Consider the following 24,824-nt stretch of genomic DNA (forward strand, 5'->3'; position numbering starts at 1 on the left):
GGACTGCGCCATGAGATATCAATCTCCCTAGCAAGCCAGGGAGGTCTCACCTACGCACAAACTTTGAGCAGGGCTCTCACCATTGAGTCATTGCTACCAAAGGAAAAAGGGAAAGCTCCGGGACAGTCTGGATTCGTACCACCTCAAGATGGTGGTAAAGGAAAAAGAAAGTGGAACGAGGGAACTGGAGGAAACCCCGGGAATGGAAATGGAAAGAAGCCGTGGGTTGCTAACCAAAATCAGAATCAACGTCAGAATCAACAGCCGCAAGCAATGGGACGACCACTCTGCCCAAAGTGTCAGCGACCTCATTCAGGGGAATGCCTGAAAGGAATGAATATATGCTATAGATGTGGGGAAACTGGGCACTATGCTTCAGTATGTCCGAAGAAGAACGGAGGAGCACCTCAACAGCAAAACCCCAGAAATCAACAGCGACAAAATCAGGGCCCTGGAGGACAACGGGGACAACCACAGAATGCTAGGGCCTATGCCCTTAACCAAAAACAAGCAGCGGGAAACCAAGGAAACTTGGCAGGTATGATTAATGTTTTTGACGTGCCGATTATAGCTTTGTTTGATACTGGAGCGTCCCACTCTTTCATTTCACATGCTGCTTGTAAGAGATTAGAATTGACTCCACAATTGGCTGAGACAACTTTAGAAGTTAGCACCCCTGGTGGTGGAAGATTGGCTGCTAAGGACATTATCTCGAACTTAGAGCTGAACATAGGTGCTGAAACATTTAAGGCAGATTTGTATGTCATCACTATGATAGAGTTTGACATAATCCTAGGGATGGACTGGCTTACTCAAGTCGGTGCCACGATACTGTGTAGCGAGAGAAAGATCTCTTTCCAATCCGCTGGAAAGGAGAAGGCAAGTTTTCATGGCATAAGAATGGGAGGAAGAGTACCAGTGATTTCGGCGATGAAGGCCACAAAGATAATGAGAACGGGAGAATGTCAGACTTTCCTAGTCAGTTTGACAGGAGAATGTGAAGCAGATAAAAAGATCGAAGAGGTTCCAGTGGTGCGAGAATTCAAAGATGTTTTTCCTAAAGAATTGCCCGGTTTGCCACCGAACAGACAACTAGAATTCACGATTGATCTAGAACCCGGGGCAGCACCAGTGTCAAAGGCACCATATAGAATGGCCCCGCCAGAGTTACAAGAATTGAAAGTGCAACTACAAGAACTGTTGGATCTAGGTTTCATACAGCCTAGCGTGTCACCGTGGGGAGCACCAGTCTTATTCGTCAAGAAGAAAGATGGTTCACTAAGGATGTGTATCGATTATAGAGAATTAAACAAGCTCACGATAAAGAATAGATATCCTCTTCCAAGGATAGACGACTTGTTTGATCAGTTGAAAGGAGCCGGTGTGTTTTCCAAGATTGATCTAAGATCTGGTTACCATCAACTCAAGATGAAAAGAGAACACATTCCAAAGACAGCATTTCGAACGCGTTACGGACATTACGAGTTCACAGTGATGCCCTTTGGATTAACGAATGCCCCAGCCGTTTTCATGGATTTGATGAACCGAGTGTTCCATCAATATCTCGATAGTTTTGTCTTAGTGTTTATTGACGACATTCTCATCTACTCTAAGACTGAAGAACAACACGAGGAGCACTTGCGCATCGTACTCGAAACCCTGCGTAATGAGAAATTGTTTGCTAAATTCAGCAAATGCGAGTTTTGGTTGAGAGAAGTGATGTTTCTCGGTCACATCGTGTCGACTGAAGGAATCAAAGTAGACCCCGCCAAGGTCGAAGCAGTCAAGGAATGGAAGGCACCATCAAATGTCAATGAGATCAGGAGTTTCCTCGGTCTAGCAGGATACTACAGAAGATTCATCGAAGGATTCTCGAAATTGGCTAGGCCAATGACTCAGCTTTTGAAAAAGGGGACTAAATACGTTTGGTCTGAAGCATGCGAACAAAGTTTTAAGGAGCTTAAGACTAGGCTGACTACTGCACCAGTGTTAGCAATACCAGAAGAGAATGAAGAATTCGTGGTGTATACTGATGCCTCAAAACTAGGATTGGGTTGCGTGTTAATGCAAAATCAGAAAGTGATAGCATACGCGTCTCGTCAATTGAAGCCCCATGAGCTGAAGTACCCGACTCATGATTTAGAACTAGCAGCCGTCGTGCACGCGCTGAAGATTTGGAGACACTATCTCTATGGAGTTAAGTGTGAGATCTTTACAGATCATAAGAGTTTGAAATACTTCTTCGAGCAAAAGGATTTGAACATGAGACAACGAAGATGGCTCGAATTAGTAAAGGATTACGATTGCACCATCAGTTATCATCCAGGAAAAGCGAATGTAGTAGCTGACGCCCTAAGTCGAAAGACGAAGGCTAAGCTAGGGTATTTCATCACCCAGCAGAAGGAACTGATTCGTGAATTCGCCTCACTCAGTTTGGAAATTGTTCATCCTCCAGACACAGTATCGGGTTGTGTTGCTGCATTGATAGCTAAACCTGATTTGAGGGAAAGAATTGTGCAAGCACAAAGAGAAGATTGGTTCTTGGAGAAGATGCGTCTAGCTGCAAGAACGAATGAAACGAAAGGATTCACTGAAGCAAAGGATAATGCACTTATGGTTGGTGAAAGATTGTGTGTACCACACAAAGAAGAATTAAAGAACGAGATTATGAGCGAGGCTCATGATACTCCTTACACTGCACATCCAGGCAGCACAAAGATGTACCAAGATTTGAAGAAAATTTTCTGGTGGAAAGGAATGAAAAGAGATGTAGCGTTGTTTGTAGAGCGATGTCTCGCTTGTCAACAAGTGAAGGCCGTGCATCAGAGGCCGTATGGAATGCTGCAACCACTACCTATCCCTGAATGGAAGTGGGAGCACATTAACATGGACTTCGTAGTGAGCCTACCGAGGTCAGCACGTGGAAACACTGCTATTTGGGTCATAGTGGACCGATTATCAAAGTCAGCGCACTTTCTGCCAATTCAAATGACTTTTGGATTGGAGAAACTTGCAAAGTTATATGTCAGAGAGATAGTACGCCTTCATGGTGTACCTGTATCTATCACATCAGATCGTGACACCAGATTCACATCGCGTTTCTGGAAAAGTTTACAAGAAGCAATGGGCACTCAGCTGAATTTCAGCACAGCATACCACCCTCAGACTGACGGGCAGTCAGAAAGAACGATTCAGATCCTAGAAGATATGCTGCGAACGATTGTCGCAGACAAAGGTGGAAGTTGGGAGGATTTGTTACCTCTTGTAGAATTTGCTTATAACAACAGTTATCAGGCAACAATTGGAATGGCTCCATATGAGGCTTTGTATGGCCGAAAATGTCGATCGCCACTTTACTGGGATGAAGTGGGCGAGAGAAAGTTGTTAGGTCCTGAACTGGTCCAACAGATGGTTGAGAAGGTCGACCACATCAAGCAAAGAATCAAAGAAGCTCAAGATAGACAAAAGTCTTATGCCGATAAACGCCGATCGGAGTTAGAATTCAATGTTGGGGATCGAGTTTTCCTCAAAGTTTCTCCCTCAAAGGGAGTTATACGTTTCGGAAAGAGGGGCAAGTTACGACCCCGTTTTATAGGACCTTTTGAAATCCTAGATAAGATAGGCCCTGTAGCCTATAGGTTGGCATTGCCGCCCAGTATTGGAGACGTGCACAATGTGTTTCATGTCTCTCAGTTAAGAAAGTATGTGTTTGATCCAAAACACGTGATTAAGCATGATGAAGTGGTCCTAGCCCATGACTTAAGTTATGAAGAGAAACCAGTCCAGATACTTGATCGCAAGGTTCAAGTTTTACGTAACAAGAACATCGTTCTTGTTAAAGTGAAGTGGAACCATCACGGGATGGAAGAGGCCACATGGGAACTTGAAGATTCAATGAAAGTCAAGTATCCCCAGTTAGATTATCAAGGTATGTAATTTCGGGGACGAAATTTTTTTAAGGAGGGAGGGATGTAATACCCCGTTTCTCCGAGTTAAATTTAGAATTTATTTTCGAATTTAGAAGTAAGATGATTCACGCCGGATATAAAAAAAAAATTTAATTTATTTTTTAATTCCAACAAAAATGATTTACAAAAATATTTGTAAATTTAGTTATTAAATTTATATGCATTGCATATTTATTTAATTTAGCATTCAAGTATTTTTCACGAGATATTTTTTTTTTTTACGAGATATTTATTTAGCGAATACTGAGCGATTATTACAGTTTTCATAATACAACCCGAAAGATATTTTTTTTATCTACACCTACCCACCATTTCCACCCACTCTCCCCACTCACACTTTCCACTCTCCCCACTCACACTTCACACGATACTTTGCCCCCCACCAAAATAAACTTTAGCCATAATACCCATTCCCTTCCACTCACCATTTCTCCTACATACCAAGGAACTAAGTGCAGAGCTACACCCACAGAAGTTCAGCTATACCACACGGACATCCCTATCACTTCACTCATTCTGAAAATTTTCATTTGCTCACCAAGATCATTTCGACAGAATCCAGCACACAAGTAAGATTTCTAAATCAGTTTCTTTACATTCTTCCCTATGAATAAGAGCCTTCATTTAAATGGTATTCATATCTATGAACCTTCTTTTCCAGCAAACAAACAGGATCAACACTCACTGAAATTTCTCACAAGGTAGCCATTTGATTTCTTTTACCTCTGCTCATAAATCGAACTTCAAGCTGCAAGCTTGTTCAAAGCTATATACAATTTGATATATACCCAGCAACGCATTTCAAACATTTCATTAAAATGACATTCATAATCATAAGCATACAATCTGTATATATATATATATATATTCATACATCAGAGCATGATTTATAAAAGAAGAAGTAGAGGAGGACGACTTTTTGAAGCTTGGTTTCTCCATGTCTCAGTTCTTGCTTCTAGCTTGTTGAGTGAGTGTTGTGTTTCTTGCTGAGTCGAGTCAAGGAGAGGGTTGTGTTGAGCGAGAGTCGAAGTCGGTGTCACCTGATCTACGGGCGACGGCAGCCGGAGACAGGAGAGAGAGAGAGACGGAGGCAGCCTTGGAGGCTGTTTTCTACCGGTTTCAGTAAGGTACGGTCGGCGGCAGCTTCATTTCTGTTCGCCGGACTGAGTTTGGAAAGGGAATGAGAGAGAGTGGTGTGTCGTGGAGGCGGTGGCTGGACTCGCCGGGAATTTGAGAGAGAGAGGCCGAGGGAGGCGGCGGCGCCTCGCCGTTGCCAAGGAGAAAGACAGAGTTGGGGGCTGTCGGGTTGTTTCAGTGCGAAGAAAGAGAGATCGAGAGACGAGGGCGAGAGAAGGGAGAACCGAAGAGTTAGTTACTGTGGCCGCTTGCTCCGATGAGTTCCGGCAGCGGCGGATTTAGATGATGGACGAGCGGATTTCATGGGTGTGTGTGTGTGTGAGAGCCGAGGATGGCGCGGCTTCTCGCCGCTGCTCCTCCGGCGAGCGTCCGCGGCGGACAAGATCGTCCGAGAGAGAGAGAGAGAAAAGAGAGGGAGAGAGTGAATTGGGATGGGGGCGCAGCGTGAAGATTAGGAAGGTGGAGAAATGGGATGTTGGGCTTTAGGTTTGGGTTAGGGGTTGGGCCGATTTATTTTGAGTGTTGGGCCAAGTGTTGGGCCGAATTTTGTTTTATTTTATTTATCATTTGGGCCGGTTTTTATTAAATCTGTTGGGCCTTTATTAATCTATTTAATTGGGCTGTGCAGTTTTCTTTATTTAAAATGGACTACACTATTTAATTAATTAGACTTATTAAGTTTGATTAATTATTTTAATTTGCATAATAATATTATATTATTATTATGTGCATATTTAAGAAAATTTCTTATTATATGCTAAGCATGATAAGATTTGCATTATATTTTGCAATAAGAATATTTATGATTTAATTGGTTTTATTTATAATTCCAATTATTAAAAAAGATGAGTAAGAATATTGTTGGTGTTCTTAACTCAAGAGAAATATTTTCAATTATTTATTCATTAAATTTTGAAAACCCGGCTAAGTGAATCATAGAATATTAAGCACTACACCATGACTTAAGATTAGAATTCAAGGAGACCTATTGAGAATAGATTTCTTGTAGGCTTTGAGCATCAGGAGGATTAGCACTGCTATTCCGATTCAGAGATAACGTTAAACGACAGGCATTGCCTATACAGGTGGGCTTATTTTTCAAATGTATGATTTAGCTATTGAGCTTAAATATTCGTGAAATATAAACTGTTTATCCAATAAAATATTTTTGTGCACTCTACCATGTTTAATGCTCGTACAGTTAATCAATTGAGGTTCTCTTATGACCTAACACGTTGTTTGAGAATTGTGTACACTTGTTAGCTGACTCGGTGGGTTGATCTCCATCGGGCACTAACCAGAGGCGTTATAAGGGTGCTCGACGGGATGTGTTCCGGAGCATAGAAATGATAGGCCTGTCTGGATTAATTTCCGAGGTTTATTATACTTGGCTGGGTTACGCCCTCAGTTCAAGTCAGCGGGAGATAGAGATCCGTCGGTGGCTAGAGGTCCGGGATCACAGCGAGTAACAGAATGGAGTGTGCAAACGCGCGCAAAATAATTAAGTATACATATATATATGAAAATGTTTTAACATGCATAGAAGTTATTTTCTCTTTAAAACCTTCTATGTCATGTCAGTAAGATTGGATAAACTGTTCTTTAGATTATGAAATGCTTTAAAAGTTGCAGCCCACTAAGTACATTAGTACTTAGCCCAAAATTACTTTCAAATGTTTTCAGGTTAATGGCTGGTGATGACGGGGCAGAGCTGAGGCTAGGGTTCAACTCCGTATTTTGTCTTCCGCTATTGCACTAGCTTTTATTTGTCTTTTGTTTCTCCAACTTAAGACTTTTATGTTAAATTCTGAATTATGTTTTTATTGAGCTTAAACTCTCAACTTCTAGCTCTATGTTATTTAACGTTGGTTATCGGAAGCATGAAACCGAACTTGTGATCCTAAGGCTTAGAATGTTGTTGATTGATTAGTATCACTTGATTTCTATCTTTCTTCATTCAAAGGGCATTGCCCAACCTTTTTATTCTATTATCTGAATTTCACAAGGTTCTTCCCTTGATTATTTCTATGATTTTAGTCGTACCTCGATTATAATTTATTCCTTCAAGAATTGGGGTGTGACATGCATGTTCAGAATATCAGCCATGTTGAAATACATGTTCAGCCATGTAGAAATACATGTTCAGAAAATCAGCCATGTTGAAATACATGTTCAGCCATGTAGAAATACATGTTCAGAAATTCAGCCATGTTGAAATACATGTTCAGAAATTTAGCCATGTTGAAATACATGTTCAGGGGCTCTCAGTTCGCCCATCAGTTTTTCAGTATATGTGTATGACAATGTGAATTATTTGCATGTTTAAGCATATGTGAATATTTGCATGGTTTCTCACTGAGTATATTTTTCAATATGCTCACCCCTTATCTTTTCAGTTTTGCAGGTTCTGGAGTCGAGGTGGCCATGGAAGTCGAGAATGACTAGGGATAAGGATTTTATATTGAACATTATAGTAGAATTTGTTAAGTTTTAGTTTATCGTTTTATTTATTTTTATTTCATGATACTACTTTAGTATTGGCAAGTAAATTTTAAATTGGTTTTAAACTTTTATAATTCAAGAAATTTTATTTTAACTATTAGTTCTTCAAAGTTTTTAGATTAAAAAGTTTATGAAAATTGGGGTGTTACATAGTGGTATCAGAGCGGGTCTACGTTCCTGTAGACTCGTGTAAAAAAAATGCTTTCAAAAGATTAAGTAAGCCTAGTCATTCGAAACTCATGGGCTGCATCGACTCCAAGGTATGTGTTTTAATTCTTTAAGTATATGGCCGTTATGATGTTTTACATGACATATTTTTTGTGATGCCTTTATGTTCTAGTACTATTATGTTTTAGCTTCGTTAGAAATAGTTGTAATTGTGAAATTTTTTAGATGACACGAATGAAGTATGATTAGAAATTTCGAGGACGAAATTATTTTTAAGTGGGATAGGTTGTAACATCCCAAATATTTAGATTTATTATATAAGTTTAATTATTAGTAGCTTATTATTTTTTTTAGATAATTACATGATACATATAGATATGCACCATTAATTTTATCTAAATTATTATTATTATTATTATTATTATTATTATTATTATTATTATTATTATTATTATTATTATTATTATTATTATAAATTTGATTCCTATTAAAATTAAAACTCTTTTACCATCTTTATTCTTTATCCTAGTAGGAGATATACATAAAATATAATTTTTATATTTATCAAAAGCTCTTTGAAAACTGGTATAAATATAAGATCTATTTTCAAACCCTACAACACGCATGTAGAACTCGAAGCCAAATTTGAAATCGGTACATACCTTCTTCTTTTTCTTACGCAATGAATTTCTGATCTTGTTTTAGTCAAGCTTTTGAAATCAATTTAGTAATTAGACTTCGTGCTTTTATTTCTCTTTCTTCTGTAATGTTTCTCATAAAAAGAAAATTTTAATCTACCCTTTTTATATATAGTTTAATTAGTGCTTGTTATTATTTAATTCCTTTGGCAAAGATGATGTCAGCTTAAATTATATATTTACTCAAGTATATTTAAGTTAGTTTGATTAGTACTAACTAGCATATGTCGTCTGGTTGTAGATTTAAAGTGAGGAAGTGTTTTATTTATTTATTTTTTTTATTTTCTAAAGGTTCCTCTTAACAAGTTATAATTCTTTTTGTATATATACGATTTTATTTATATAGATTCGTTTATAGGATTTTAGTTTAAGTTATTGTAGGATTTTTATTGAAACATTGTATTTATTCAATTAGGAGCGGTGCGATTAAAGACCTCATTACGAATTCGATTTATTAGTTTCGACTTTAAGGTGAGGGATTATATGCTTGTGGTTATATTCATGTATGTTTTTATATGCACTTATTTCATGTTTGATTATACTTGCTCAGCCATGTAGGAATACATGTTCAGCCATGTAGAAATGCATTGTAATACCCCGTTTCTCCGAGTTAAATTTAGAATTTATTTTCGAATTTAGAAGTAAGATGATTCACGCCGGATATAAAAAAAAATTTAATTTATTTTTTAATTCCAACAAAAATGATTTACAAAATATTTGTAAATTTAGTTATTAAATTTATATGCATTGCATATTTATTTAATTTAGCATTCAAGTATTTTTCACGAGATATTTTTTTTTTTTTACGAGATATTTATTTAGCGAATACTGAGCGATTATTACAGTTTTCATAATACAACCCGAAAGATATTTTTTTTATCTACACCTACCCACCATTTCCACCCACTCTCCCCACTCACACTTTCCACTCTCCCCACTCACACTTCACACGATACTTTGCCCCCCACCAAAATAAACTTTAGCCATAATACCCATTCCCTTCCACTCACCATTTCTCCTACATACCAAGGAACTAAGTGCAGAGCTACACCCACAGAAGTTCAGCTATACCACACGGACATCCCTATCACTTCACTCATTCTGAAAATTTTCATTTGCTCACCAAGATCATTTCGACAGAATCCAGCACACAAGTAAGATTTCTAAATCAGTTTCTTTACATTCTTCCCTATGAATAAGAGCCTTCATTTAAATGGTATTCATATCTATGAACCTTCTTTTCCAGCAAACAAACAGGATCAACACTCACTGAAATTTCTCACAAGGTAGCCATTTGATTTCTTTTACCTCTGCTCATAAATCGAACTTCAAGCTGCAAGCTTGTTCAAAGCTATATACAATTTGATATATACCCAGCAACGCATTTCAAACATTTCATTAAAATGACATTCATAATCATAAGCATACAATCTGTATATATATATATATATATATATATATATATATATTCATACATCAGAGCATGATTTATAAAAGAAGAAGTAGAGGAGGACGACTTTTTGAAGCTTGGTTTCTCCATGTCTCAGTTCTTGCTTCTAGCTTGTTGAGTGAGTGTTGTGTTTCTTGCTGAGTCGAGTCGAGTCAAGGAGAGGGTTGTGTTGAGCGAGAGTCGAAGTCGGTGTCACCTGATCTACGGGCGACGGCAGCCGGAGACAGGAGAGAGAGAGAGACGGAGGCAGCCTTGGAGGCTGTTTTCTGCCGGTTTCAGTAAGGTACGGTCGGCGGCAGCTTCATTTCTGTTCGCCGGACTGAGTTTGGAAAGGGAATGAGAGAGAGTGGTGTGTCGTGGAGGCGGTGGCTGGACTCGCCGGGAATTTTAGAGAGAGAGGCCGAGGGAGGCGGCGGCGCCTCGCCGTTGCCAAGGAGGAAGACAGAGTTGGGGGCTGTCGGGTTGTTTCAGTGCGAAGAAAGAGAGATCGAGAGACGAGGGCGAGAGAAGGGAGAACCGAAGAGTTAGTTACTGTGGCCGCTTGCTCCGATGAGTTCCGGCAGCGGCGGATTTAGATGATGGACGAGCGGATTTCATGGGTGTGTGTGTGTGTGAGAGCCGAGGATGGCGCGGCTTCTCGCCGCTGCTCCTCCGGCGAGCGTCCGCGGCGGACAAGATCGTCCGAGAGAGAGAGAGAGAAAAGAGAGGGAGAGAGTGAATTGGGATGGGGGCGCAGCGTGAAGATTAGGAAGGTGGAGAAATGGGATGTTGGGCTTTAGGTTTGGGTTAGGGGTTGGGCCGATTTATTTTGAGTGTTGGGCCAAGTGTTGGGCCGAATTTTGTTTTATTTTATTTATCATTTGGGCCGGTTTTTATTAAATCTGTTGGGCCTTTATTAATCTATTTAATTGGGCTGTGCAGTTTTCTTTATTTAAAATGGACTACACTATTTAATTAATTAGACTTATTAAGTTTGATTAATTATTTTAATTTGCATAATAATATTATATTATTATTATGTGCATATTTAAGAAAATTTCTTATTATATGCTAAGCATGATAAGATTTGCATTATATTTTGCAATAAGAATATTTATGATTTAATTGGTTTTATTTATAATTCCAATTATTAAAAAAGATGAGTAAGAATATTGTTGGTGTTCTTAACTCAAGAGAAATATTTTCAATTATTTATTCATTAAATTTTGAAAACCCGGCTAAGTGAATCATAGAATATTAAGCACTACACCATGACTTAAGATTAGAATTCAAGGAGACCTATTGAGAATAGATTTCTTGTAGGCTTTGAGCATCAGGAGGATTAGCACTGCTATTCCGATTCAGAGATAACGTTAAACGACAGGCATTGCCTATACAGGTGGGCTTATTTTTCAAATGTATGATTTAGCTATTGAGCTTAAATATTCGTGAAATATAAACTGTTTATCCAATAAAATATTTTTGTGCACTCTACCATGTTTAATGCTCGTACAGTTAATCAATTGAGGTTCTCTTATGACCTAACACGTTGTTTGAGAATTGTGTACACTTGTTAGCTGACTCGGTGGGTTGATCTCCATCGGGCACTAACCAGAGGCGTTATAAGGGTGCTCGACGGGATGTGTTCCGGAGCATAGAAATGATAGGCCTGTCTGGATTAATTTCCGAGGTTTATTATACTTGGTTGGGTTACGCCCTCAGTTCAAGTCAGCGGGAGATAGAGATCCGTCGGTGGCTAGAGGTCCGGGATCACAGCGAGTAACAGAATGGAGTGTGCAAACGCGCGCAAAATAATTAAGTATACATATATATATGAAAATGTTTTAACATGCATAGAAGTTATTTTCTCTTTAAAACCTTCTATGTCATGTCAGTAAGATTGGATAAACTGTTCTTCAGATTATGAAATGCTTTAAAAGTTGCAGCCCACTAAGTACATTAGTACTTAGCCCAAAATTACTTTCAAATGTTTTCAGGTTAATGGCTGGTGATGACGGGGCAGAGCTGAGGCTAGGGTTCAACTCCGTATTTTGTCTTCCGCTATTGCACTAGCTTTTATTTGTCTTTTGTTTCTCCAACTTAAGACTTTTATGTTAAATTCTGAATTATGTTTTTATTGAGCTTAAACTCTCAACTTCTAGCTCTATGTTATTTAACGTTGGTTATCGGAAGCATGAAACCGAACTTGTGATCCTAAGGCTTAGAATGTTGTTGATTGATTAGTATCACTTGATTTCTATCTTTCTTCATTCAAAGGGCATTGCCCAACCTTTTTATTCTATTATCTGAATTTCACAAGGTTCTTCCCTTGATTATTTCTATGATTTTAGTCGTACCTCGATTATAATTTATTCCTTCAAGAATTGGGGTGTGACAGAATGGTATCAGAGCATGAGTTTTCTTTCATGTTTCTGATAACCAAAAGCTTCTAATGTTGAGTCTAGATTAGTACCTCTAGACTTCTAAGAAAGTTGTTGAACCTCAGCTCGCCGTCACACTGCCGCAAGAAAAAGGTACGATTTAAAAGTTTCAAGGTTATTAAATGTTTTAGAGTTTTCAAGAAGTGCGCGCTTCAGTAAATGATGCTATGTGAATTGCTTAACGCTTTCCATATGCTATAAGTTATGAATTGCTAATTGCTTTCATATTGTTATTTTGAGTCTCCGACTCATATAACCAGCTAAGTATCGTGTTTGGGACAACCCGAGCCCTTAACGATAAGATAAGTCAGTATCGTGTTTGGGACAACCCGAGCCCTTAACGATAAGATAAGTCAGTATCGTGTTTGGGACAACCCGAGCCCTTAACGATAAGATGAGTTAAAGTCGTGTTTAGGACTATCGAGCCTTTCACGAATACCAGATGTATGGTCGAGTTAGATTTTTGAATCTTTCCGGCAATAGAAAAGTTCTTGTGGCATTTTAATGTCCACATGTTTCAGGTTTCAAAGAGAATGAATGAATGAGAGAGTTTATGTTATCGTTTTAGGTTCACTGCCTATACGATCAGAATGAAGGGTCCTCTTACAACTGTTTGAGTACCACCCAAGAATGTCTTGGTAATGTTAGTCGTGATAGCCCCGCTTGATCGATTTAAGTAAGGACTGGTAAGATAGAAACGTTTAACATAGATATGTTATAACGTAGAAGCAATGAGATAAGATTAAGGATTCACTTGAGTATTCCACCCAGATAGATCAGTTTCCACATAGAGTTGGCCTTTCATAGAGTCACACTATAGAAGCAATATACTTTAAGTATATCTATGTATGTATATATATATGTATGCATACATACAGAATGAGTCTCACTTTTGTGTTATTTTCGTTCGTAAACCAGAATGGAAGATGCACCAAGAGGACGCGGTAGGGGACGAGGACGTGGTCGTGGTCGTGGTCGCGGACGTGGCAGGGGATTCATCCCTGAAGAGCCAATCCAACAAGTAGCACCAAATCGTACTGCTGAAGAGAAGTTTCGCAAGGAAAAACCTCCAACATTTGACGGGCTGGGCGATCCAACAGACGCCGAAAAGTGGGTTAGGGCCATAGAGCGTATCTTTAACTACATCCGTTGCGATGACGAAGACAAAGTAACTTGTGCAACCTACCAACTGGTGGACGAAGCTGACTTCTGGTGGGAATCGGTGAGGCGCACAATGACTGAGGAACAGTGGGAAAATTTCACTTGGGAAGATTTCAAGACTGAATTATACGAGAAGTACATACCGGGATGCTATAGACAGAAGAAGCAGAATGAGTTCTGGAATCTGAAGCAGAGGGCTGGGACAGTTACTGAGTACGATAGAGCCTTCAATCAGCTATCAAGATATGCTCCGACGCTGGTGGACACTGATGAGAAGCGTGCAGAAAAATTTAGGAATGGACTGCGCCATGAGATATCAATCTCCCTAGCAAGCCAGGGAGGTCTCACCTACGCACAAACTTTGAGCAGGGCTCTCACCATTGAGTCATTGCTACCAAAGGAAAAAGGGAAAGCTCCGGGACAGTCTGGATTCGTACCACCTCAAGATGGTGGTAAAGGAAAAAGAAAGTGGAACGAGGGAACTGGAGGAAACCCCGGGAATGGAAATGGAAAGAAGCCGTGGGTTGCTAACCAAAATCAGAATCAACGTCAGAATCAACAGCCGCAAGCAATGGGACGACCACTCTGCCCAAAGTGTCAGCGACCTCATTCAGGGGAACGCCTGAAAGGAATGAATATATGCTATAGATGTGGGGAAACTGGGCACTATGCTTCAGTATGTCCGAAGAAGAACGGAGGAGCACCTCAACAGCAAAACCCCAGAAATCAACAGCGACAAAATCAGGGCCCTGGAGGACAACGGGGACAACCACAGAATGCTAGGGCCTATGCCCTTAACCAAAAACAAGCAGCGGGAAACCAAGGAAACTTGGCAGGTATGATTAATGTTTTTGACGTGCCGATTATAGCTTTGTTTGATACTGGAGCGTCCCACTCTTTCATTTCACATGCTGCTTGTAAGAGATTAGAATTGACTCCACAATTGGCTGAGACAACTTTAGAAGTTAGCACCCCTGGTGGTGGAAGATTGGCTGCTAAGGACATTATCTCGAACTTAGAGCTGAACATAGGTGCTGAAACATTTAAGGCAGATTTGTATGTCATCACTATGATAGAGTTTGACATAATCTTAGGGATGGACTGGCTTACTCAAGTCGGTGCCACGATACTGTGTAGCGAGAGAAAGATCTCTTTCCAATCCGCTGGAAAGGAAAAGGCAAGTTTTCATGGCATAAGAATGGGAGGAAGAGTACCAGTGATTTCGGCGATGAAGGCCACAAAGATAATGAGAACGGGAGAATGTCAGACTTTCCTAGTCAGTTTGACAGGAGAATGTGAAGCAGAGAAAAAGATCGAAGAGGTTCCAGTGGTGCGAGAATTCAAAGATGTTTTTCCTGAAGAATTGCCCGGTTTGCCACCGAACAGACAACTAGAATTCACGATTGATCTAGAACCCGGGGCAGCACCAGTGTCAAAGGCACCATATAGAATGGCCCCGCCAGAGTTACAAGAATTGAAAGTGCAACTACAAGAACTGTTGGATCTAGGTTTCATACAGCCTAGCGTGTCACCGTGGGGAGCACCAGTCTTATTCGTCAAGAAGAAAGATGGTTCACTAAGGATGTGTATCGATTATAGAGAATTAAACAAGCTCACGATAAAGAATAGATATCCTCTTCCAAGGATAGACGACTTGTTTGATCAGTTGAAAGGAGCCGGTGTGTTTTCCAAGATTGATCTAAGATCTGGTTACCATCAACTCAAGATGAAAAGAGAACACATTCCAAAGACAGCATTTCGAACGCGTTACGGACATTACGAGTTCACAGTGATGCCCTTTGGATTAACGAATGCCCCAGCCGTTTTCATGGATTTGATGAACCGAGTGTTCCATCAATATCTCGATAGTTTTGTCTTAGTGTTTATTGACGACATTCTCATCTACTCTAAGACTGAAGAACAACACGAGGAGCACTTGCGCATCGTACTCGAAACCCTGCGTAATGAGAAATTGTTTGCTAAATTCAGCAAATGCGAGTTTTGGTTGAGAGAAGTGATGTTTCTCGGTCACATCGTGTCGACTGAAGGAATCAAAGTAGACCCCGCCAAGGTCGAAGCAGTCAAGGAATGGAAGGCACCATCAAATGTCAATGAGATCAGGAGTTTCCTCGGTCTAGCAGGATACTACAGAAGATTCATCGAAGGATTCTCGAAATTGGCTAGGCCAATGACTCAGCTTTTGAAAAAGGGGACTAAATACGTTTGGTCTGAAGCATGCGAACAAAGTTTTAAGGAGCTTAAGACTAGGTTGACTACTGCACCAGTGTTAGCAATACCAGAAGAGAATGAAGAATTCGTGGTGTATACTGATGCCTCAAAACTAGGATTGGGTTGCGTGTTAATGCAAAATCAGAAAGTGATAGCATACGCGTCTCGTCAATTGAAGCCCCATGAGCTGAAGTACCCGACTCATGATTTAGAACTAGCAGCCGTCGTGCACGCGCTGAAGATTTGGAGACACTATCTCTATGGAGTTAAGTGTGAGATCTTTACAGATCATAAGAGTTTGAAATACTTCTTCGAGCAAAAGGATTTGAACATGAGACAACGAAGATGGCTCGAATTAGTAAAGGATTACGATTGCACCATCAGTTATCATCCAGGAAAAGCGAATGTAGTAGCTGACGCCCTAAGTCGAAAGACGAAGGCTAAGCTAGGGTATTTCATCACCCAGCAGAAGGAACTGATTCGTGAATTCGCCTCACTCAGTTTGGAAATTGTTCATCCTCCAGACACAGTATCGGGTTGTGTTGCTGCATTGATAGCTAAACCTGATTTGAGGGAAAGAATTGTGCAAGCACAAAGAGAAGATTGGTTCTTGGAGAAGATGCGTCTAGCTGCAAGAACGAATGAAACGAAAGGATTCACTGAAGCAAAGGATAATGCACTTATGGTTGGTGAAAGATTGTGTGTACCACACAAAGAAGAATTAAAGAACGAGATTATGAGCGAGGCTCATGATACTCCTTACACTGCACATCCAGGCAGCACAAAGATGTACCAAGATTTGAAGAAAATTTTCTGGTGGAAAGGAATGAAAAGAGATGTAGCGTTGTTTGTAGAGCGATGTCTCGCTTGTCAACAAGTGATGGCCGTGCATCAGAGGCCGTATGGAATGCTGCAACCACTACCTATCCCTGAATGGAAGTGGGAGCACATTAACATGGACTTCGTAGTGAGCCTACCGAGGTCAGCACGTGGAAACACTGCTATTTGGGTCATAGTGGACCGATTATCAAAGTCAGCGCACTTTCTGCCAATTCAAATGACTTTTGGATTGGAGAAACTTGCAAAGTTATATGTCAGAGAGATAGTACGCCTTCATGGTGTACCTGTATCTATCACATCAGATCGTGACACCAGATTCACATCGCGTTTCTGGAAAAGTTTACAAGAAGCAATGGGCACTCAGCTGAATTTCAGCACAGCATACCACCCTCAGACTGACGGGCAGTCAGAAAGAACGATTCAGATCCTAGAAGATATGCTGCGAACGATTGTCGCAGACAAAGGTGGAAGTTGGGAGGATTTGTTACCTCTTGTAGAATTTGCTTATAACAACAGTTATCAGGCAACAATTGGAATGGCTCCATATGAGGCTTTGTATGGCCGAAAATGTCGATCGCCACTTTACTGGGATGAAGTGGGCGAGAGAAAGTTGTTAGGTCCTGAACTGGTCCAACAGATGGTTGAGAAGGTCGACCACATCAAGCAAAGAATCAAAGAAGCTCAAGATAGACAAAAGTCTTATGCCGATAAACGCCGATCGGAGTTAGAATTCAATGTTGGGGATCGAGTTTTCCTCAAAGTTTCTCCCTCAAAGGGAGTTATACGTTTCGGAAAGAGGGGCAAGTTACGACCCCGTTTTATAGGACCTTTTGAAATCCTAGATAAGATAGGCCCTGTAGCCTATAGGTTGGCATTGCCGCCCAGTATTGGAGACGTGCACAATGTGTTTCATGTCTCTCAGTTAAGAAAGTATGTGTTTGATCCAAAACACGTGATTAAGCATGATGAAGTGGTCCTAGCCCATGACTTAAGTTATGAAGAGAAACCAGTCCAGATACTTGATCGCAAGGTTCAAGTTTTACGTAACAAGAACATCGTTCTTGTTAAAGTGAAGTGGAACCATCACGGGATGGAAGAGGCCACATGGGAACTTGAAGATTCAATGAAAGTCAAGTATCCCCAGTTAGATTATCAAGGTATGTAATTTCGGGGACGAAATTTTTTTAAGGAGGGAGGGATGTAATACCCCGTTTCTCCGAGTTAAATTTAGAATTTATTTTCGAATTTAGAAGTAAGATGATTCACGCCGGATATAAAAAAAAAATTTAATTTATTTTTTAATTCCAACAAAAATGATTTACAAAAATATTTGTAAATTTAGTTATTAAATTTATATGCATTGCATATTTATTTAATTTAGCATTCAAGTATTTTTCACGAGATATTTTTTTTTTTTTACGAGATATTTATTTAGCGAATACTGAGCGATTATTACAGTTTTCATAATACAACCCGAAAGATATTTTTTTTATCTACACCTACCCACCATTTCCACCCACTCTCCCCACTCACACTTTCCACTCTCCCCACTCACACTTCACACGATACTTTGCCCCCCACCAAAATAAACTTTAGCCATAATACCCATTCCCTTCCACTCACCATTTCTCCTACATACCAAGGAACTAAGTGCAGAGCTACACCCACAGAAGTTCAGCTATACCACACGGACATCCCTATCACTTCACTCATTCTGAAAATTTTCATTTGCTCACCAAGATCATTTCGACAGAATCCAGCACACAAGTAAGATTTCTAAATCAGTTTCTTTACATTCTTCCCTATGAATAAGAGCCTTCATTTAAATGGTATTCATATCTATGAACCTTCTTTTCCAGCAAACAAACAGGATCAACACTCACTGAAATTTCTCACAAGGTAGCCATTTGATTTCTTTTACCTCTGCTCATAAATCGAACTTCAAGCTGCAAGCTTGTTCAAAGCTATATACAATTTGATATATACCCAGCAACGCATTTCAAACATTTCATTAAAATGACATTCATAATCATAAGCATACAATCTGTATATATATATATATATATATTCATACATCAGAGCATGATTTATAAAAGAAGAAGTAGAGGAGGACGACTTTTTGAAGCTTGGTTTCTCCATGTCTCAGTTCTTGCTTCTAGCTTGTTGAGTGAGTGTTGTGTTTCTTGCTGAGTCGAGTCAAGGAGAGGGTTGTGTTGAGCGAGAGTCGAAGTCGGTGTCACCTGATCTACGGGCGACGGCAGCCGGAGACAGGAGAGAGAGAGAGAGACGGAGGCAGCCTTGGAGGCTGTTTTCTGCCGGTTTCAGTAAGGTACGGTCGGCGGCAGCTTCATTTCTGTTCGCCGGACTGAGTTTGGAAAGGGAATGAGAGAGAGTGGTGTGTCGTGGAGGCGGTGGCTGGACTCGCCGGGAATTTTAGAGAGAGAGGCCGAGGGAGGCGGCGGCGCCTCGCCGTTGCCAAGGAGGAAGACAGAGTTGGGGGCTGTCGGGTTGTTTCAGTGCGAAGAAAGAGAGATCGAGAGACGAGGGCGAGAGAAGGAAGAACCGAAGAGTTAGTTACTGTGGCCGCTTGCTCCGATGAGTTCCGGCAGCGGCGGATTTAGATGATGGACGAGCGGATTTCATGGGTGTGTGTGTGTGTGAGAGCCGAGGATGGCGCGGCTTCTCGCCGCTGCTCCTCCGGCGAGCGTCCGCGGCGGACAAGATCGTCCGAGAGAGAGAGAGAGAAAAGAGAGGGAGAGAGTGAATTGGGATGGGGGCGCAGCGTGAAGATTAGGAAGGTGGAGAAATGGGATGTTGGGCTTTAGGTTTGGGTTAGGGGTTGGGCCGATTTATTTTGAGTGTTGGGCCAAGTGTTGGGCCGAATTTTGTTTTATTTTATTTATCATTTGGGCCGGTTTTTATTAAATCTGTTGGGCCTTTATTAATCTATTTAATTGGGCTGTGCAGTTTTCTTTATTTAAAATGGACTACACTATTTAATTAATTAGACTTATTAAGTTTGATTAATTATTTTAATTTGCATAATAATATTATATTATTATTATGTGCATATTTAAGAAAATTTCTTATTATATGCTAAGCATGATAAGATTTGCATTATATTTTGCAATAAGAATATTTATGATTTAATTGGTTTTATTTATAATTCCAATTATTAAAAAAGATGAGTAAGAATATTGTTGGTGTTCTTAACTCAAGAGAAATATTTTCAATTATTTATTCATTTAATTTTGAAAACCCGGCTAAGTGAATCATAGAATATTAAGCACTACACCATGACTTAAGATTAGAATTCAAGGAGACCTATTGAGAATAGATTTCTTGTAGGCTTTGAGCATCAGGAGGATTAGCACTGCTATTCCGATTCAGAGATAACGTTAAACGACAGGCATTGCCTATACAGGTGGGCTTATTTTTCAAATGTATGATTTAGCTATTGAGCTTAAATATTCGTGAAATATAAACTGTTTATCCAATAAAATATTTTTGTGCACTCTACCATGTTTAATGCTCGTACAGTTAATCAATTGAGGTTCTCTTATGACCTAACACGTTGTTTGAGAATTGTGTACACTTGTTAGCTGACTCGGTGGGTTGATCTCCATCGGGCACTAACCAGAGGCGTTATAAGGGTGCTCGACGGGATGTGTTCCGGAGCATAGAAATGATAGGCCTGTCTGGATTAATTTCCGAGGTTTATTATACTTGGCTGGGTTACGCCCTCAGTTCAAGTCAGCGGGAGATAGAGATCCGTCGGTGGCTAGAGGTCCGGGATCACAGCGAGTAACAGAATGGAGTGTGCAAACGCGCGCAAAATAATTAAGTATACATATATATATGAAAATGTTTTAACATGCATAGAAGTTATTTTCTCTTTAAAACCTTCTATGTCATGTCAGTAAGATTGGATAAACTGTTCTTTAGATTATGAAATGCTTTAAAAGTTGCAGCCCACTAAGTACATTAGTACTTAGCCCAAAATTACTTTCAAATGTTTTCAGGTTAATGGCTGGTGATGACGGGGCAGAGCTGAGGCTAGGGTTCAACTCCGTATTTTGTCTTCCGCTATTGCACTAGCTTTTATTTGTCTTTTGTTTCTCCAACTTAAGACTTTTATGTTAAATTCTGAATTATGTTTTTATTGAGCTTAAACTCTCAACTTCTAGCTCTATGTTATTTAACGTTGGTTATCGGAAGCATGAAACCGAACTTGTGATCCTAAGGCTTAGAATGTTGTTGATTGATTAGTATCACTTGATTTCTATCTTTCTTCATTCAAAGGGCATTGCCCAACCTTTTTATTCTATTATCTGAATTTCACAAGGTTCTTCCCTTGATTATTTCTATGATTTTAGTCGTACCTCGATTATAATTTATTCCTTCAAGAATTGGGGTGTGACATGCATGTTCAGAATATCAGCCATGTTGAAATACATGTTCAGCCATGTAGAAATACATGTTCAGAAAATCAGCCATGTTGAAATACATGTTCAGCCATGTAGAAATACATGTTCAGAAATTCAGCCATGTTGAAATACATGTTCAGAAATTTAGCCATGTTGAAATACATGTTCAGGGGCTCTCAGTTCGCCCATCAGTTTTTCAGTATATGTGTATGACAATGTGAATTATTTGCATGTTTAAGCATATGTGAATATTTGCATGGTTTCTCACTGAGTATATTTTTCAATATGCTCACCCCTTATCTTTTCAGTTTTGCAGGTTCTGGAGTCGAGGTGGCCATGGAAGTCGAGAATGACTAGGGATAAGGATTTTATATTGAACATTATAGTAGAATTTGTTAAGTTTTAGTTTATCGTTTTATTTATTTTTATTTCATGATACTACTTTAGTATTGGCAAGTAAATTTTAAATTGGTTTAAACTTTTATAATTCAAGAAATTTTATTTTAACTATTAGTTCTTCAAAGTTTTTAGATTAAAAAGTTTATGAAAATTGGGGTGTTACATAGTGGTATCAGAGCGGGTCTACGTTCCTGTAGACTCGTGTAAAAAAAATGCTTTCAAAAGATTAAGTAAGCCTAGTCATTCGAAACTCATGGGCTGCATCGACTCCAAGGTATGTGTTTTAATTCTTTAAGTATATGGCCGTTATGATGTTTTACATGACATATTTTTTATGATGCCTTTATGTTCTAGTACTATTATGTTTTAGCTTCGTTAGAAATAGTTGTAATTGTGAAATTATTTAGATGACACGAATGAGGTATGATTAGAAATTTCGAGGACGAAATTATTTTTAAGTGGGATAGGTTGTAACATCCCAAATATTTAGATTTATTATATAAGTTTAATTATTAGTAGCTTATTATTTTTTTTAGATAATTACATGATACATATAGATATGCACCATTAATTTTATCTAAATTATTATTATTATTATTATTATTATTATTATTATTATTATTATTATTATTATTATTATTATTATTATTATTATTATTATAAATTTGATTCCTATTAAAATTAGAACTCTTTTACCATCTTTATTCTTTATCCTAGTAGGAGATATACATAAAATATAATTTTTATATTTATCAAAAGCTCTTTGAAAACTAGTATAAATATAAGATCTATTTTCAAACCCTACAACACGCATGTAGAACTCGAAGCCAAATTTGAAATCGGTACATACCTTCTTCTTTTTCTTACGCAATGAATTTCTGATCTTGTTTTAGTCAAGCTTTTGAAATCAATTTAGTAATTAGACTTCGTGCTTTTATTTCTCTTTCTTCTGTAATGTTTCTCATAAAAAGAAAATTTTAATCTACCCTTTTTATATATAGTTTAATTAGTGCTTGTTATTATTTAATTCCTTTGGCAAAGATGATGTCAGCTTAAATTATATATTTACTCAAGTATATTTAAGTTAGTTTGATTAGTACTAACTAGCATATGTCGTCTGGTTGTAGATTTAAAGTGAGGAAGTGTTTTATTTATTTATTATTTTTATTTTCTAAAGGTTCCTCTTAACAAGTTATAATTCTTTTTGTATATATACGATTTTATTTATATAGATTCGTTTATAGGATTTTAGTTTAAGTTATCGTAGGATTTTTATTGAAACATTGTATTTATTCAATTAGGAGCGGTGCGATTAAAGACCTCATTACGAATTCGATTTATTAGTTTCGACTTTAAGGTGAGGGATTATATGCTTGTGGTTATATTCATGTATGTTTTTATGTGCACTTATTTCATGTTTGATTATACTTGCTCAGCCATGTAGGAATACATGTTCAGCCATGTAGAAATGCATGTTCAGAATATCAGCCATGTTGAAATACATGTTCAGCCATGTAGAAATACATGTTCAGAAAATCAGCCATGTTGAAATACATGTTCAGCCATGTAGAAATACATGTTCAGAAATTCAGCCATGTTGAAATACATGTTCAGAAATTTAGCCATGTTGAAATACATGTTCAGGGGCTCTCAGTTCGCCCATCAGTTTTTCAGTATATGTGTATGACAATGTGAATTATTTGCATGTTTAAGCATATGTGAATATTTGCATGGTTTCTCACTGAGTATATTTTTCAATATGCTCACCCCTTATCTTTTCAGTTTTGCAGGTTCTGGAGTCGAGGTGGCCATGGAAGTCGAGAATGACTAGGGATAAGGATTTTATATTGAACATTATAGTAGAATTTGTTAAGTTTTAGTTTATCGTTTTATTTATTTTTATTTCATGATACTACTTTAGTATTGGCAAGTAAATTTTAAATTGGTTTAAACTTTTATAATTCAAGAAATTTTATTTTAACTATTAGTTCTTCAAAGTTTTTAGATTAAAAAGTTTATGAAAATTGGGGTGTTACAGCACGTCCTGGTGGAGGGTGGCGCGGTGGTTTTGAATCGCGTAGGGGCGTGGGGTGGCGTCAAGACGGTGTGGCATTTGCAGGTGCGGAAGGCGGCAGACTGGCGTGACTTGTGGTGGTGGCGGCGCTGCTGCTCGGCGTCTGGATCTGGCGCTGTGTGCAGGAGCGACGAACAGAGGTGGTGCGCGGATGAACGAATACGGGATCTGGAGTAAGGAGGCGTGGCAAATATGCGCAGGGCGGCCTAACAACGTCCGATTGAACTGAAGTGGTGGGCGGAGCGTGGCGTCGCTACTAGAAGCAACTTGGAGACCAGGCCGCGCTCTGTGTGGCGTTCAATTGGGGCCGAGGATTTATCTGCAATTTCAGCATATTATTATATTATGCTTATAGTTTCACTAAATAATTCACATGTTTATACTAACTTCATGTTGTAATGGATGAGTATGAATTTATTATTGAAACTGTACGAATAATTTATACATTGTTAATGTAAAATTCGTACTGTGTTGCATAATAGTTAATTAATTTATAATCCAATCATTCATACTTTGATAATGCAAAATTTGTACAGAGTTGCATTTTAGTTAATTCATTCATTGTTAATGCAAAATTCGTACGTAAGCTGAAGAACTGACTTTTTATTTATTTATTTTGGATAAATGTTTTTTAAAATTGTAGAAAGAATAAAAGAAATTTGATTAAAGTAAAAAAAATGTTAGTAATAATTCATACATTGTTAATATAAAATTCGTACAAAGATGCTAGCAAAATTCGTGCAAAATTGTTAGAAAACCTATTTAGTAATAGTTTATCTCATATACATGAGCATTTTGTAATATGAAATAATAAGTATTAAATAATGTATATGAATGCTTCGTCTCATCGTCACAACAACCTAAGTATTTTTGTAGATTGTTGAATGAAAAAATATATGTTTAAAGGTAATAAATCATTTTGATTTGATTATATATGGAAAATAATATATTTTAATAAATGATATCCCCAAAATATTGGAAGAAACGGATTGCTTCAATTTATAATTACTAAGATATCCTCCTTAGTAATAACAGTGTATTTTACAAATGAGATTTAAGATTAATCTTGACCATTAGATCTTCCAAATCTAATAGTTGTTAACTTGTTATTAGATCCTATTTTATATGCTAAAAAAAGTTAAATCACGTTTTGTTAAATCACTTTAAAAATGACGCTAATTTTTTTTTTTTTACCGATTTATAGATTATTATATAGATTGTGTCAAATAAGTTAGTTGGAAATATAAGATTGAGCCCATCTCTCTGATTCCCGAAAGCCATATAAAACTATTTGTTGGAAATACAAAAACCTAAAACCCTCGCCTCTTCAAATACAGAAACTTATTTGAGA

At 38.4% G+C, this 24,824-nt stretch overlaps 3 long non-coding RNA genes across 3 annotated transcripts; all 3 read left to right on the forward strand.

Moving 5' to 3' along the window:
- Positions 1-4,311: 4,311 nt before the first annotated feature.
- On the forward strand, positions 4,312-7,049 carry LOC131017687 (uncharacterized). Its single transcript, XR_009099783.1, has 4 exons — positions 4,312-4,537; positions 4,630-4,669; positions 6,115-6,190; positions 6,789-7,049. It is a non-coding gene; the product is annotated as an uncharacterized LOC131017687 (long non-coding RNA).
- Positions 7,050-9,414: 2,365 nt separating this feature from the next.
- LOC131017688 (uncharacterized) lies at positions 9,415-12,160 on the forward strand. Its single transcript, XR_009099784.1, has 4 exons — positions 9,415-9,627; positions 9,720-9,759; positions 11,226-11,301; positions 11,900-12,160. It is a non-coding gene; the product is annotated as an uncharacterized LOC131017688 (long non-coding RNA).
- A 5,967-nt stretch (positions 12,161-18,127) lies between these two features.
- On the forward strand, positions 18,128-20,856 carry LOC131017691 (uncharacterized). Its single transcript, XR_009099787.1, has 4 exons — positions 18,128-18,340; positions 18,433-18,472; positions 19,922-19,997; positions 20,596-20,856. It is a non-coding gene; the product is annotated as an uncharacterized LOC131017691 (long non-coding RNA).
- The last annotated feature ends 3,968 nt before the right edge of the window (positions 20,857-24,824 follow it).

Source organism: Salvia miltiorrhiza, chromosome 3 (assembly GCF_028751815.1).
Source record: "Salvia miltiorrhiza cultivar Shanhuang (shh) chromosome 3, IMPLAD_Smil_shh, whole genome shotgun sequence".
NCBI classification, from domain to species: Eukaryota; Viridiplantae; Streptophyta; class Magnoliopsida; order Lamiales; family Lamiaceae; genus Salvia; species Salvia miltiorrhiza.